We start from the raw sequence: 16549 nt of genomic DNA, 5'->3' as shown, positions 1-16549 counted from the left end.
GACAGAGTTACCTAGAGGAGAGACAGTATAACATCTATAATCTATAGAGACCACCTGGACCTTTAGGAGACAGACTGATGACAGAGTTACCTAGAGGAGAGACAGTATAACATCTATTTATAAATATGATACAGTGGGGAAAAAAAGTATTTAGTCAGCCACCAATTGTGCAAGTTCTCCCACTTAAAAAGATGAGAGAGGCCTGTAATTTTCATCATAGGTACACGTCAACTATGACAGACAAAATGAGAAAAAAAAATCCAGAAAATCACATTGTAGGATTTTTTATGAATTTATTTGCAAATTATGGTGGAAAATAAGTATTTGGTCACCTACAAACAAGCAAGATTTCTGGCTCTCACAGACCTGTAACTTCTTCTTTAAGAGGCTCCTCTGTCCTCCACTCGTTACCTGTATTAATGGCACCTGTTTGAACTTGTTATCAGTATAAAAGACACCTGTCCACAACCTCAAACAGTCACACTCCAAACTCCACTATGGCCAAGACCAAAGAGCTGTCAAAGGACACCAGAAACAAAATTGTAGACCTGCACCAGGCTGGGAAGACTGAATCTGCAATAGGTAAGCAGCTTGGTTTGAAGAAATCAACTGTGGGAGCAATTATTAGGAAATGGAAGACATACAAGACCACTGATAATCTCCCTCGATCTGGGGCTCCACGCAAGATCTCACCCCGTGGAGTCAAAATGATCACAAGAACGGTGAGCAAAAATCCCAGAACCACACGGGGGGACCTAGTGAATGACCTGCAGAGAGCTGGGACCAAAGTAACAAAGCCTACCATCAGTAACACACTACGCCGCCAGGGACTCAAATCCTGCAGTGCCAGACGTGTCCCCCTGCTTAAGCCAGTACATGTCCAGGCCCGTCTGAAGTTTGCTAGAGTGCATTTGGATGATCCAGAAGAGGATTGGGAGAATGTCATATGGTCAGATGAAACCAAAATATAACTTTTTTGGTAAAAACTCAACTCGATCGTGTTTGGAGGACAAAAAAGTGCTGAGTTGCATCCAAAGAACACCATACCTACTGTGAAGCATGGGGGTGGAAACATCATGCTTTGGGGCTGTTTTTCTGCAAAGGGACCAGGACGACTGATCCGTGTAAAGGAAAGAATGAATGGGGCCATGTATCGTGAGATTTTGAGTGAAAACCTCCTTCCATCAGCAAGGGCATTGAAGATGAAACGTGGCTGGGTCTTTCAGCAAGACAATGATCCCAAACACACCGCCCGGCAACGAAGGAGTGGCTTCGTAAGAAGCATTTCAAGGTCCTGGAGTGGCCTAGCCAGTCTCCAGATCTAAACCCCATAGAAAATCTTTGGAGGGAGTTGAAAGTCCGTGTTGCCCAGCGACAGCCCCAAAACATCACTGCTCTAGAGGAGATCTGCATGGAGGAATGGGCCAAAATACCAGCAACAGTGTGGAAAACCTTGTGAAGACTTACAGAAAACGTTTGACCTGTGTCATTGCCAACAAAGGGTATATAACAAAGTATTGAGAAACTTTTTGTTATTGACCAAATACTTATTTTCCACCATAATTTGCAAATAAATTCATAAAAAATCCTACAATGTGATTTTCTGGATTTTTCCTGATTTTGTCTGTCATAGTTGACGTGTACCTATGATGAAAATTACAGGCCTCTCATCTTTTTAAGTGGAGAACTTGCACAATTGGTGGCTGACTAAATACTTTTTTCCCCACTGTATATAATATATAACATCTATAATCTATAGCAGGGGTGTCCAACCTTTTTTATCATGAGAGCTACTTTAAAAAATGAAAAGTGTCAACTCTCCCCCTGGTCCTTAGAGAAAGTAGTGCACTATGTTGTCAACTCTTCCCCTGGTCCTTAGAGAAAGTAGTGCACTATACATAAATAAATAAATAAATATGCCATTTAGCAGACGCTTTTATCCAAAGCGACTTACAGTCATGCGTGCATAAATTTTTTATGTATGGGTGGTCCCGGGAATCGAACCCACTACCTTGGCGTTACAAGCGCCGTGCTCTACCAGCTGAGCTACAGAGGACCACCACTATGTTGTCAACTCTCCCCTGGTCCTTAGAGAAAGTAGTGCACTATGTTGTCAACTCTTCCCCTGGTCCTTAGTGGACAAGAGAGAAGTAGTGCACTATTTCTTCTGTCAATATACCTGGTCAAATAATGGTAAAAACAAAATGAAGTAGCTCTCGTACCAGAAAAGTTGTGGTCCTCTGTAGCTCAGCTGGTAGAGCACGGCGCCTGTAACGCCCAGGTAGTGGGTTCGATCCCGGGACCACCCATACACAAAAATGTATGCACGCATGACTGTAAGTCGCTTTGGATAAAAGCGTCTACTAAATGGCATATTATATTTTATAATTATTATAAAAGGTTGGAGAGCCCTACTATAGATGATATACATTATAGGAATCCCACATCACATACACACAGTGAGGGGAAAAAAGTATTTGATCCCCTGCTGATTTTGTACGTTTGCCCACTGACAAAGACATGATCAGTCTATAATTTTAATGGTAGGTTTATTTGAACAGTGAGAGACAGAATAACAACAAAACAATCCAGAAAAACGCATTTCAAAAATGTTATAAATTGATTTGCATTTTAACGAGGGAAATAAGTATTTGACCCCTCTGCAAAACATGACTTAGTACTTGGTGGCAAAACCCTTGTTGGCAATCACAGAGGTCAGACGTTTCTTGTAGTTGGCCACCAGGTTTGCACACATCTCTGGAGGGATTTTGTCCCACTCCTCTTTGCAGATCTTCTCCAAGTCATTAAGGTTTCGAGGCTGACGTTTGGCAACTCGAACCTTCAGCTCCCTCCACAGATTTTCTATGGGATTAAGGTCTGGAGACTGGCTAGGCCACTCCAGGACCTTAATATGCTTCTTCTTGAGCCACTCCTTTTGTCATGAGCCCTCTCACTCCACCGGGTTACCACCTTAATTGGTTTCCACTATCTTCCACTCTGCTCACCTCCCTCTCTCTACTCAGCCTAACTAGCTCCACCTGTCCCTGCTCTGCTCGGCTCTAATTACTCTGCCAGCTGCGCTGCATTACCCACTAACCTCTCCCAGTATTTAAGGCCCTGTCTTTCAGCTCTCCGGTGTCAGATCGTCTGCAAAGCTCACACCCGAACCTGTTTGCTCGCGCTTCTGGCTCACCCTGGTTTTGTGACCCCCGGACCTGCCTGTTTATTGGATACTCTTCTGCCTTAGGAGATCCAGACCTGCTTCTGCCATTTTTCGACTCCTGACTACTCTTCAATCCCGGTAACTCTGACCAGCCTTCTGCCTTGCTACTACGTATTTTGGATTCCCTTGAACTGTACTGCTGCCTGGTTTCATTCCGCCCTGTTGTGTCTGTGTCTCCCCCAGGACTTCTGGACCACCCACCACCGGCTTCATAGGGACGCATCGCTGCCACTGGGGGGACAGACCCAGCGCATTGGACGGGGATCCCTGTTACCCCTGGAGCCTTCATTCACTCCCCTACTTCCCTTTTCCCTTAAGTTTAATAAACTTTCTGGTGTGACGCAATAATGTGGTCCTCTGGTCGTCTGTCTGAATCGTGACAGTGCGATCTGACCATTATGGACTCAGCGCACACTTTCCCCCGACATGGAACCGATGAGCATGAGCAGCAGTTCCAGCAGCAGCAACAACAACTCGCCATGCTCATTCAACTCCTCACCAACCTTACCCCAGCCAGTCTGCCCACCAGCCCAGCCCCCGAGTTACCTGCCCCGGTCGTTGCAGCCGCTGCTCCGAACCCAAGATTGGAAACCCGAGCGGTTCAACGGCGATTCAACCCAGGTCCGGCCATTCCTGACTAGCTGCCGACTTCAGTTCTCCCCTTGCAGCCAAGGACCTTCGCCACGGAGGGGCTAAAGTTGGGTATGCCATCACTCACCTGACGGGCCGAGCTCGACTCTGGGGAACAGCAGAGTTCGAACGTCAAACCCCCGCATGTGCAACCTTCGACCTGTTTGCTGAGGAGATGCTGAAGGTGTTTGACCTGGATTCACCCACCGCAGAGGCGTCTCGTGAACTGTTCAGTATTCGACAAGGCAGACGTGCATCGCAGACCATTCCATCGACTTCCGAACCCTGGCTAGACGAAGTTCTTGGAACACACCACCGTTGGTGGACGCGTTTCTTCCATAGTTTGGCCGACTATATCAGGGACGAGTTGGTCTCCCATGAACTGCCTTCCACTCTTGATGAAGCCATCGCACTGACTGTCAGGATCGACAGAAGGATACAGACCCGTCGTCGTGAGAGGGCGCCAAGGTCCACCTACTACCGGCATTCGGAGAGATCCGACTGGGCTCCTGTCATCTACTGCCACTCACCCAGGTCAGCTTGATCAGTCTGAGCCTATGGAGATTGGGCGAGCCTCCTCACTCCTGCAGAGCGCCAGCGCCGCTCACCTCAAACCTCTGCCTCTATTGTGGAGGTGATGGACATCGTGTGGTAACCTGCCCTTTAAAGGGCCGAAGCTCACCGGGCGTAGGGGGAGTCCGGTCGAGTTCAATGACCATCCAGTCCTCCGACCGCAAACCCCTGCTGCAAGTTCACCTCGCCTCTCTGACTCAACTCACACCCTGGCTGCTCTGGTGGATTCTGGCGCGGCCAACATAATGGACGTCAAGCTGGCACGCCAACTGGGACTGGAGAACCTCCGTTTGACACCTCCTATTCCTGCCCGGGCACTGGACGGACACTTACTCGGATCGGTCACTCATGTCACGGCCCCGGTCTCGATGGGTCTGTCCGGAAACCATCAAGAAACTATCCAGTTTCACCTGCTCCCCTCTCCCAGGCCAACCTCATCCTGGGTTACCCATGGCTCCGCCGGCACAACCCTCAGCTCGACTGGGTGACCGGGGTGATCAGGGAGTGGGGAGAGGACTGCCACCGAACCTGCCTGCTTGCTGCCGCACTCCCCCTCGGCCAGTACCTACTAACTCCGCTCCGGACCTCTCCAATGTCCCAGAATGCTACCATGGTCTCAGAGAGGTGTTTAACAAAGCAAGAGCCACATCTCTGCCCCCTCACCGGACCGTACGACTGTGCCACTCGACCTCCTCCCTGGAACAGCTCCTCCAAGGGGTCGTCTTTATTCGTTGTCTGCTCCTGAAAGAAAGTCCATGGAGGACTACATCAATGGCTCTCTGTCCGCAGGATTAATCCGTTCATCTTCATCTCCTGCTGGTGCTGGCTTCTTCTTTGTGGGGAAGAAGGGACGGATCTCTTCGCCCCCTGCATCGACTACAGGGGACTCAACGACATCACAGTGAAAAACCGTTACCCTCTGCCTCTGCTCACCTCTGCTTTTGAGTTGCTCCAGGGAGCCACTGTTTTACCAAGTTGGATCTCAAAACGCTTACCACCTAGTGCGGATCCGGGAGGGAGATGAATGGAAAAACCGCATTCAATACACCAACAGGCCACTACGAGTATCTGGTTATGCCTTTTGGCCTCACCAATGCTCCTGCTGTATTCCAGGCTCTAGTGAATGATGTACTGCGGGACATGTTAAACAAGTTTGTCTTCGTTTACCTGGATGACATCTTAATTTACTCCAGAAACCTGTCTGAACACACCCGCCATGTCCAGCAAGTCCTTCATCGTCTTCTGGAGAATTCCCTCTACGCCAAGGCAGAGAAATGTGAGTTTCACGTCAAGACAGTGGCCTTCCTGGGGTACATAGTGGCAGAAGGAAGTATCCAAATGGATCCTGCCAAAGTATCAGCAGTCACTTCGTGGCCAGTTCCGGAGAACAGAAAGAAGCTGCAACAGTTTCTGGGGTTTGCTAACTTCTATAGGAAGTTTATCCGGAACTACAGTACCGTTGCTGCCCCCTCTCACTGCTCTAACCAGCACCAAGCAACCCTTCACCTGGACCCCAGCAGCCGACAAAGCCTTCAGTACCCTCAAGGTGAGGTTCACCTCCCGCTCCCATCCTCCAGATGCCTGATGTGGACCGGCAATTCATTGTGGAGGTGGATGCCTCGGATGTGGGAGTTGGTGCTGTGATTTCTCAGTGGGCTGCGGAGGATAGGAAGCTCCATCCCTGTGCCTTTTTTCTCACGTCGGTTGTCCCCCCTCTGAGTGCAATTACGACATAGGGAACCGTGAGCTGCTGGCTGTAAGCTTGCCTTGGAGGAGTGGCGTCACTGGCTGGAGGGGTCCACCATTCCATTTCTCGTTTGGACCGATCATAAGAACTTGGAGTACATCCGCACGGCCAAACGGTTGAACTCCAGGCAGTCCCGCTGGGCCCTGTTCTTCACCAGGTTTAATTTCACTCTGTCATACCGGCCTGGATCACGCAACACCAAGCCAGACGCCCTCTCCCGTCAATTCCAGAAGGATGACACCCTCCAAGGACCCTGTGTCGATTCTGCCAAGTCCCTGCATCGTTGCAGCTCTGACCTGGGCTGTTGAGGAACAGGTGCTGGAGGCTCTCCGTAACCAGCCAGGTCCCAGCACTTGCCCAGCTGACCGCCTTTTTGTCCCCGAAGACCTGAGGTCCCAGGTCATTCAGTGGGGACATGACTCCCGCCTAGCTTGTCACCCTGGCTCCACCCGCACTTACAACCTGCTCGCCCAGAGGTTCTGGTGGCCCTCTCTGAGGAAGGATGTACGGGAATTCGTCCAAGCCTGCCCCATCTGCAACCAACACAAGTCGTCCTGCCAGCCCCCAGCCGGATTGCTGCAGCCCTGCCTGTGCCCAGACGTCCCTGGTCTCACATCGCCCTTGACTTTGTCACGGGGCTGCCCCCCTTCAAGTGGCATGACCGTCATTCTCCACCATCGTTGACCGTTTCAGCAAGATGGCACACTTCATTCCCCTCCCCAAGCTCCCACCGCCAAGAGACCGCCCAGGTGGTCCTGGAACACGTCTTCCGGATCCACGGACTGCCAAGGGATGTTGTTTCTGACCGTGGTCCACAATTCTCCTCCGCTTTTTGGAAGGAGTTCTGTCACCTGCTGGGAGCCACAGTCAGTCTGACTTCCGGATTCCATCCCCAATCCAATGGGCAGTCAGAGCGGGCTAATCAGGAGCTCGAGAAGGCACTGCGATGCATGACTTCACGCAACCCCCACTCCTGGTCGCAGCAATTGACATGGGTGGAGTACGCACACAATTCTCTGACCTGCTCTGCCATCGGTATGTCCCCTTTCCAATGTGTTTATGGATACCAGCCTCCTCTATTGCCAGCCAGGAGGAGGAGGTTACTTGCCCATCTGCACTTGCTTTTTGCCCGTCGATGTCGCCGCACCTGGTCACAAGCCGAGCCACACTCCTCAGGTCCGTTGCCAGCTACACTACCGGGCCAACCGTCGGAGAATTCCTGCTCCCACCTACCATGTTGGTCAAAGGTGTGGTTGTCATCGAAGAACCTGCCACTCAGGGTGGAGTCGCAGAAGCTGGCACCTCGGTTCATTGGCCCATTCCCTATCATAAGAGTGATTAGCCCAACTGCTGTCCGGCTCCAACTGCCTAATTCCCTGAGGTGCACCCCCACTTTCCATGTGTCTAAGATTAAGCCCATCCACGAGAGTCCGCTGGTCCCTGCTGCGCCTGGTCCTCCTCCTCCACGGCTCGTCGATGGTGGTCTGGTTTACACCGTCCGCCGCCTGCTTCGGTCCAGACGGAGGGTAGGGGTCTCCAGTACCTCATTGACTGGGAGGGCTATGGACCTGAGGAAAGGACCTGGGTGCCAGCTAGTCGGATTGTGGATAGGACTCTCATCACCGCTTTCCACCAACGGCATCCTGATCAACCTGCAATCCGTAGGGGCCGCCCCAGAGGGGTCCCTAACCGTCCGGCCCGCTCGGCTTCCTGTCCTGTGCCTGATCCTGTCTCGGGACCTGTCCCATCTCCCGACCACGGCCCTCCGGCTTCCTCCGAGGATGAGGACGTTCACTCGGGACCGTTCGGAGGAGTTCTAGCCCTCCTCCGGCTCCCCTCCTCCCGCCCCGGCGTGGTGTTGCTCTTGGGACTTCTGGGGCCGTCCCTTCGGGGGGTTCTGTCATGAGCCCTCTCACTCCACCCGGGTTACCACCTTAATTGGTTTCCACTATCTTCCACTCTGCTCACCTCCCTCTCTCTACTCAGCCTAACTAGCTCCACCTGTCCCTGCTCTGCTCGGCTCTAATTACTCTGCCAGCTGCGCTGCATTACCCACTAACCTCTCCCAGTATTTAAGGCCCTGTCTTTCAGCTCTCCGGTGTCAGATCGTCTGCAAAGCTCACACCCGGAACCTGTTTGCTCGCGCTTCTGGCTCACCCTGGTTTTGTGACCCCGGACCTGCCTGTTTATTGGATACTCTTCTGCCTTAGGAGATCCAGACCTGCTTCTGCCATTTCGACTCCTGACTACTCTTCAATCCCGGTAACTCTGACCAGCCTTCTGCCTTGCTACTACGTATTTTGGATTCCCTTGAACTGTACTGCTGCCTGGTTTCATTCCGCCCTGTTGTGCCTGTGTCTCCCCCCAGGACTTCTGGACCACCCACCACCGGCTTCATAGGACGCATCGCTGCCACTGGGGGGCACAGACCCAGCGCATTGGACCGGGATCCCTGTTACCCCTGGAGCCTTCATTCACTCCCTACTTCCCTTTTCCCTTAAGTTTAATAAACTTTCTGGTGTGACGCAATTGTGGTCCTCTGGTCGTCTGTCTGAATCGTGACACCTTTGTTGCCTTGGCTGTGTGTTTTGGGTCATTGTCATGCTGGAATACCCATCCACGACCCATTTTCAATGCCCTGGCTGAGGGAAGGAGGTTCTCACCCAAGATTTGACGGTACATGGCCCCGTCCATCGTCCCTTTGATGCGGTGAAGTTGTCCTGTCCCCTGGGCAGAAAAACACCCCCAAAGCATAATGTTTCCACCTCCATGTTTGACGGTGGGGATGGTGTTCTTGGGGTCATAGGCAGCATTCCTCCTCCTCCAAACACGGCGAGTTGAGTTGATGCCAAAGAGCTCGATTTTGGTCTCATCTGACCACAACACTATCACCCAGTTCTCCTCTGAATCATTCAGATGTTCATTGGCAAACTTCATACGGGCATGTATATGTGCTTTCTTGAGCAGGGGGACCTTGCGGGTGCTGCAGGATTTCAGTCCTTCACGGCGTAGTGTGTTACCAATTGTTTTCTTGGTGACTATGGTCCCAGCTGCCTTGAGATCATTGACAAGATCCTCCCGTGTAGTTCTGGGCTGATTCCTCACCGTTCTCATAATCATTGCAACCTTACGAGGTGAGATCTTGCATGGAGCCCCAGGCCGAGGGAGATTGACAGTTATTTTGTGTTTCTTCCATTTGCGAATAATCACACCAACTGTTGTCACCTTCTCACCAAGCTGCTTGGCGATGGTCTTGTAGCCCATTCCAGCCTTGTGTAGGTCTACAATCTTGTCCCTGACATCCTTGGAGAGCTCTTTGGTCTTGGCCATGGTGTAGAGTTTGGAATCTGATTGATTGATTGCTTCTGTGGACAGGTGTCTTTTATACAGGTAACAAACTGAGATTAGGAGCACTCCCTTTAAGAGTGTGCTCCTAATCTCAGCTCGTTACCTGTATAAAAGACACCTGGGAGCCAGAAATCTTTCTGATTGAGAGGGGGTCAAATACTTATTTCCCTCATTAAAATGCAAATCAATTAATAAATTTTTTTACATGCGTTTTTCTGGATTTTTGTTGTTGTTATTCTGTCTCTCACTGTTCAAATAAACCTACCATTAAAATTATAGACTGATCATTTCTTTGTCAGTGGGCAAACGTACAAAATCAGCAGGGGATCAAATACTTTTTTCCCCCCCTCACTGTACGAGACATCCGCATGTTTAAACAGGACTATGTTGATGTCCAACACATCCCATTGGTTCAGGTGCCGGACAGAGAAATGGAACACAATTCAGATATAGACTCTTCAAGGGCTGCTACATTACAGGAAAGGGGCAATCTGCTGTTCAAACAATAACAAAACAGGATCCCCACCACTGATTTGGTAAAAGGAGGAGGGAAGGGGCTGGAGAAATGGCAGGGCTATGGATACATCCCATTTGACCATCCATGATATCAACATTATAATTTTAACCATGTTTTGTGGTTAAATAGTGTTTGTTTACAATTACTTTGTTTGTAAACAACTGAGTAAAACAAGCTTATATTTTGGGTTCTGATGAGGTACGACCAATGATTTATATATTACACTAAATGACTGATAGGGGCGCTGAGTTGAAGCTTCACCATGCCCCCATCTTGGCACTCCCCCACACCATCGTAACACATATTCTGGAAGATGTAGAAATGCATTTATTCCGTCTACATTCTTTTTTTTGACACATGTATTATATTACATGCATCTTAATGCATACTTTTAAATTATAATATGTGACCTAAGCGTTAAAATAACAAATACAAAAATATCTAAAAACATTTTCCTTAAAGTATAATTTTTAGAGATGACTAATGTTACTGTCACCACTACAACAATACAATACTTAAATACAGGTAATTTTGTCCTTGAAACATTTAATTGAAATACTGTAGAATTCCATTAATTCCTATGGAGGACTGCTCCTACTGGGGAGTGGCAATATGGCCGACCGGTGGCTTCTAAAGCCTCTCATAGCAACAGCAGTCCAGGATTTATATACATCATTGGCTCGACAGTTGAACTAAGCTCATGAGGCATTTATACGTTATATTCTTTAAGAATCAAATGATTATTATATCATGAATTTAAAAGTAAAAAAATAATTTAAGTAGCAATTGCAGATTGTCACTTTAATGTCCTGATAAAATTCCAAAGCTTTCCTGAAGTCGCAGTTAGAATATTCGCGTGGAAATGTGAAATCCCCCAACCAGGGTATTTTGGAAAAGTTACTGGGATTCTGTTACCTTTTGCTGGGTTAGAGATTAGAGGTCAGGGGTAAGAGGTCAGGGTTATACAAAATAAAAGGTGGCTCTGGATAAGGGCTAAAATGTAATGTAATGTTATCATACCTTTCATCATGTCGATGATACTGGGCTGCAGCAGGGCCGGGGAGCGTTTAGGAGAAGACAGGGTGATCTTCTTAGCTGACTTCAGCAGGTGCAACATGTTGGCCTGCGGAGAGAAGTCTAACTCTGGAGGCTTCTTCTTTAACTCTATATGGACCCCATGGATACAAGACCAGATACCCTGGAGAGGAGGAGGAGAGGAGAGGAGAGGAGAGGAGAGGAGGAGGAGAGAGGAGAGGAGAGGAGGGAGAGGAGAGGAGAGGAGAGGAGAGGAGAGGAGAGGAGAGGGAGGGAGAGGAGAGGAGAGGAGAGGAGAGGAGAGGAGAGGAGAGGAGAGGAGAGGAGAGGAGAGGAGGAGGGGGGCGGAGGAGGAGGAGGAAAGGAGAGGAGGAGAGAGAGGGAGTAGGGGAGGAGAGGAGGAGAGGAGGAGGGGAGGAGAAGAGAGGAGAGGAGGAGGGGAGGAGAGGAGAGGAGAGGAGAGGAGAAGAGGAGGGGAGGAGGAGGAGGAAGAAAGGAGAGGAGGAGGAGAGGAGAGGAGAGGAGAGGAGAGGAGAGGGGAGGGGAGAGAGAGAGAGGAGGATAGAGAGGGGGAGGAGGAGGGAGAGGAGAGGAGGATAGGGGAGGAGAGGAGGAGGGAGGAGGAGAGGGGAGTAGGGGGGGAGGGGGAGGAGGAGGAGGAAGAAAGGAGAGGAGAGGAGAGGAGAGGGAGAGGAGAGGAGAGGAGGAGAGGAGAGGGGAGAGGGAGAGGAGAGGAGAGAGAGGAGGAGGAGGAGAGGAGAGGGAGGAGAGGAGGAGGGGGGAGGAGGAGGAGGAGGAGGAGGAGGAGGAGGAGGGGGGGAGGAGAGGAGGAGTAGGGGAGGAGAGGAGGAGGAGGGGGGGAGGGAGAGAGAGGAGGAGGGGGAGGAGAGGAGAGGAGGAGGGGGAGGAGGAGGAGGAAAAAAGGAGGAGGAGGAGAGGAGAGGAGAGGAGAGGAGAGGAGAGGAGAGGAGAGGAGAGGGAGAGGAGGGAGAGGAGGAGGGAGGAGAGGAGAGGAGAGGAGAGGAGGAGAGGAGAGGAGGAGGAGAGGAGAGAGGGGAGGAGGAGAGGAGGGAGAGGGGAGGTGGGGAGGAGAGGAGAGGAGGAGGAGGGGAGGAGAGGAGGAGGAGGAGAGAAGAGGAGGAGGGGAGGAGAGGAGAGGAGTAGGGGAGGAGAGAGGAGAGGAGGAGTAGGGGAGGAGGAGGGAGGAGGAGGAGGAGGAGGAGGAGGAGGAGGAGGGGGAGGGAGGAGGAGGAACAGAAATAAAATCAGAGGCAGTCACACACACACACCAGAGACAACAGAGTCACTTAACCCTTGGTAGTAACAGCAGCAGTTCAAAACATGCAAAGGTGTGTAAAACAACACACTCCTCCACACTCCCCCTTGCCTCGACAACCTCCAGGGACATGACTGATATATAATACAACTGGAGTCAACACTAGGGACATGACTGATATATAATACAACTGGAGTCAACACCAGGGACATGACTGATATATAATACAACTGGAGTCAACACCAGGGACATGACTGATATATAATACAACTGGAGTCAACACCAGGGACATGACTGATATATAATACAACTGGAGTCAACACCAGGACATGACTGAAACAGTAACGTAACCTCCTGTAGAAGAGGCATTCTTAACTACTCCTCATCCTACGCCCTACCCTACCCCTCATCCTACCCCCTACCCTACCCCATACCTCATCCTACCCCTACCCTACTCCTCATCCTACGCCCTACCATACCTCTCATCCTACCCCCTACCCCTACCCCTACCCCCTCATCCTACCTACCCCTACCCCTCATCCTACCCCCTACCATACCTCTCATCCTACCCCCCTACCCTACCCCTCATCCTAACCCCTCATCCTACCCCTCATCCTACCCCTACCCTACCCCTCATCCTACCCCCTACCTTACCCCTCATCCTACCCCTACCCTACCCCTCATCCTACCCCCTACCCTACCCCTCATCCTACCCCCCTCATCCCTACCCTCATCCCTACCCCTACCCTACCCCTCATCCTACCCCCCTACCTTACCCTCATCCTACCACCTCATCCTACCCCCTCCCTACCCCCTACCCTACCCATCATCCTACCCCCCTACCCTACCCCCTCATCCTACCCCCACTACCCTACCCTCACCACCCCTTTACCCTACCCACTCCTCATCCTACCCCCACCCTACCCCTCATCCTGCCCCCTACCCCTACCCCCTACCCTCATCCCTACCCCTTACCCTACCCCTCATCCTACCCCCTACCCCCACCCTACCCTCATCCTACCCCTACCCCTACCCCCCTCATCCTACCCCCCCTACCCTACCCCTCATCCACTCCCTACCCCACCCTACCCCTCATCCCTACCCTCTACCCTACCCCTCATCCTACCCCACCCTACCCCTCATCCTACCCCCTACCCTACCCTCATCCTACCCCCTACCCCTACCCCTCATCCACCCCCCTACCCTACCCCTCATCCTAACCCCTACCCTCCCTCATCCTACCCCCTACCCCTACCCTACCCCTCATCCTACCCCACCCTACCCCCCTCCTAATCCCTACCCCACCCTACCCCTCATCCTACCCCCTACCCTACCCACCCCTCATCCTACCCCCTACCCTACCCCTCATCCTAATCCCTACCCCTACCCTACCTCATCCCTACCCCTCTACCCTACCCCTCATCCTACCCCTACCCCACCCTCATCCTACCCCCTACCCTACCCTACCCCTCATCCTACCCTACCCTACCCTCATCCTACCCCTACCCTACCCCTCATCCTACCCCCTACCTACCCCTACCCCTCATCCTACCCCTACCCTACCCCACCCCCTCATCCTACCCCTACCCTACCCTACCCCTCATCCTACCCCCCTACCCTACCCCTCATCCTAATCCCTACCCTACCCCTACCCCTCATCCTACCCCCTACCCTACCCCCTCATCCTACCCCTACTTTTTCTGCCCCCTAGCTCCTACCCCCGTACACCTGGGAGGAATGGAATCAATGGAACAGAGTCAAACACGTTGGGTCCATGTATTTTATGTGGTTTGGTACCATCTCCATTGATTCCATTCCAGCCATTACAATGAGCCCGTCCTCCTATAGCTCCTCCCACCAGCCTCCTCTGCCCTACACCTTAACCCCCTACATTCTACACCCTAACCCCAACCCTCCAGTCTTACCCTAACCCTTACATCCTAACCCCTATCCTCCAGTCTTACCCTAGCCCTTACACCCTAACCCCTACCCTTCAGTCTTACCCTACTGATGGTGAAGAGCAGACCAGGTTGTCCGTTACAGACTCCAGTGAAACAGTATCTCAACCTCCAGTAGAAGAGATGTTCTGATATGAAGGTGATGAGAGCCAGGCCCATGGCGGTAGCCAGCATGTAGAAGACTCCGGCCATGTTGTCTATGTCCAGCTGGCTGGACATAACCTCATTCTTCTCATGGTGACAGATCCCCGTTAGCCGATAGCCTCCAACTCCTCCATCTCACCTGGGAGTAGAGGGCAGGGACAGGGACAGGGGAGAGGGAGAGAGTGGAGGGAGAGAGAGAGGGGTGGGGGTAAAGAGCGAGGGAGAGAGAGTGGTAGAGAGAGTAAGTAAAGTCTATGACATTATCTATTGAGAGAGACGTTAGAGAGACAGTAGACTTTAAGACAGACAGAAGGGGTGAGACAGAAGTGGGTGAGGAGGGGTGAGAGGGAGACAGAAGGGGTGATGAGGGAGAGACAGAAGGGGGTGATGAGGGGGAGACAGAAGGTGAGGAGGGGAGACAGAAGGGTGAGGAGGGGAGACAGAAGGGGGTGATGAGGGGGAGACAGAAGGGGGTGATGAGGGGGAGACAGAAGGGGGTGAGGAGGGGAGACAGAAGGGGTGATGAGGAGACAGAAGGGGGTGATGAGGGGGAGACAGAAGGGGGTGATGAGGGGGACAGAAGGGGGTGAGGAGGGGGAGACAGAAGGGGGTGATGAGGGGGAGACAGAAGGGGTGAGAGGAGGGGAGACAGAAGGGGTGAGGAGGGGGGAGACAGAAGGGGGTGATGAGGGGGAGACAGAAGGGGTGATGAGGGAGAGACAGAAGGGGGTGATGAGGGGGAGACAGAAGGGGGTGAGGAGGGGAGACAGAAGGGGGTGATGAGGGGAGACAGAAGGGGGTGATGAGGGGGAGACAGAAGGTGAGGAGGGGGAGACAGAAGGGGGTGATGAGGGGAGACAGAAGGTGAGGAGGGGAGACAGAAGGGTGATGAGGGCGAGACAGAAGGGGGTGATGAGGGGGAGAGCAGAAGGGGGTGATGAGGGGGGAGACAGAAGGGGGTGAGGAGGGGGGAACAGAAGGGGGTGATGAGGGGGAGACAGAAGGGGGTGAGGAGGGGAGACAGAAGGGGGTGATGAGGGAGAGACAGAAGGGGTGATGAGGGGGAGACAGAAGGGAGTGAGGAGGGGAGACAGAAGGGGGTGAGGAGGGGGAGACAGAAGGGGGTGAGGAGGGGGAGACAGAAGGGGGTGAGGAGGGGGAGACAGAAGGGGGTGAGGAGGGGGAGACAGAAGGGGGGTGATGAGACATGTCAGTGTAGAGGAGATCAGGTCAGTGTAGAGGAGACATGTCAGTGTAGAGGAGATCAGGTCAGTGTAGAGGAGACATGTCAGTGTAGAGGAGATCAGGTCAGTGTAGAGGAGACATATCAGTATAGAGGAGACATGTCAGTATAGAGGAGACATGTCAGTGTAGAGGAGACATGTCAGTATATAGACAGAGACAGACAGACAGACACATGGCCACTGAGATGCCTGAGCTCCCATAGCTAAAGAATATATTCATTAACTTAATGAGAGTGAGTGTGTGTGTGTGTGTGTGTGTGTGTGTGTGTGTGTGTGTAACCCAGAGGTACTGACTGGCCTGTAGAAAAGGAACTGGGTGTCGAGCTAAACGCTTCACTGCTCTCAGCAGTTAGATGTTTCTCTCTCTCTCTCTCTCTCTCTCTCTCTCTCTCTCTCTCTCCCCCTCTCTCTTCCTGTCTCTCGCTCTCTCTCTCTCTCTCTCTCTCTCTCTCTCTCTCTCTCTCCTTCTCTCTCTCTCTCTCTCTCTCTCTCTCTTCTCTCTCTCTCTCTCCCCCTCTCTCTTCCTTTCTGTCTCTCTCTCTCTCTCTCTCTCTCTCTCTCTCTCTCTCTCTCTCTCTCTCTCTCTCTCTCTCTCTCCCCTGTCTCTCTCTCTCTCTCTCTCTCTCTCTCTCTCTCTCTCTCTCTCTCTCTCTCTCTCTCTCTCTCTCTCTCTCTCTCTCTCTCTCCCCCCCTCTCTCTTCCTGTCTCTCTCTCTCTCTCTCTCTCTCTCTCTCTCTCTCTCTCTCTCATACTGCAGAACACTATGTAACACATCATACTGATACACACACAGACAGACAGAGACACTGGTACTCAGAGGCTGAGATGATGATGATGAAACTGAACGTTAAAAC

General features: G+C 51.8%; 1 pseudogene; it reads right to left on the bottom strand.

Annotated features, from left to right (window-relative positions):
- Positions 1–54: 54 nt before the first annotated feature.
- LOC123490760 lies at positions 55–14590 on the bottom strand (annotated as a pseudogene).
- Between the last annotated feature and the right edge of the window lie 1959 nt (positions 14591–16549).

Source organism: Coregonus clupeaformis, unplaced genomic scaffold (assembly GCF_020615455.1).
Source record: "Coregonus clupeaformis isolate EN_2021a unplaced genomic scaffold, ASM2061545v1 scaf4647, whole genome shotgun sequence".
NCBI classification, from domain to species: Eukaryota; Metazoa; Chordata; class Actinopteri; order Salmoniformes; family Salmonidae; genus Coregonus; species Coregonus clupeaformis.
The sequence above is the reverse complement of the archived record's forward strand: the minus strand, read 5'-3'. Positions and strand labels throughout refer to the sequence as shown.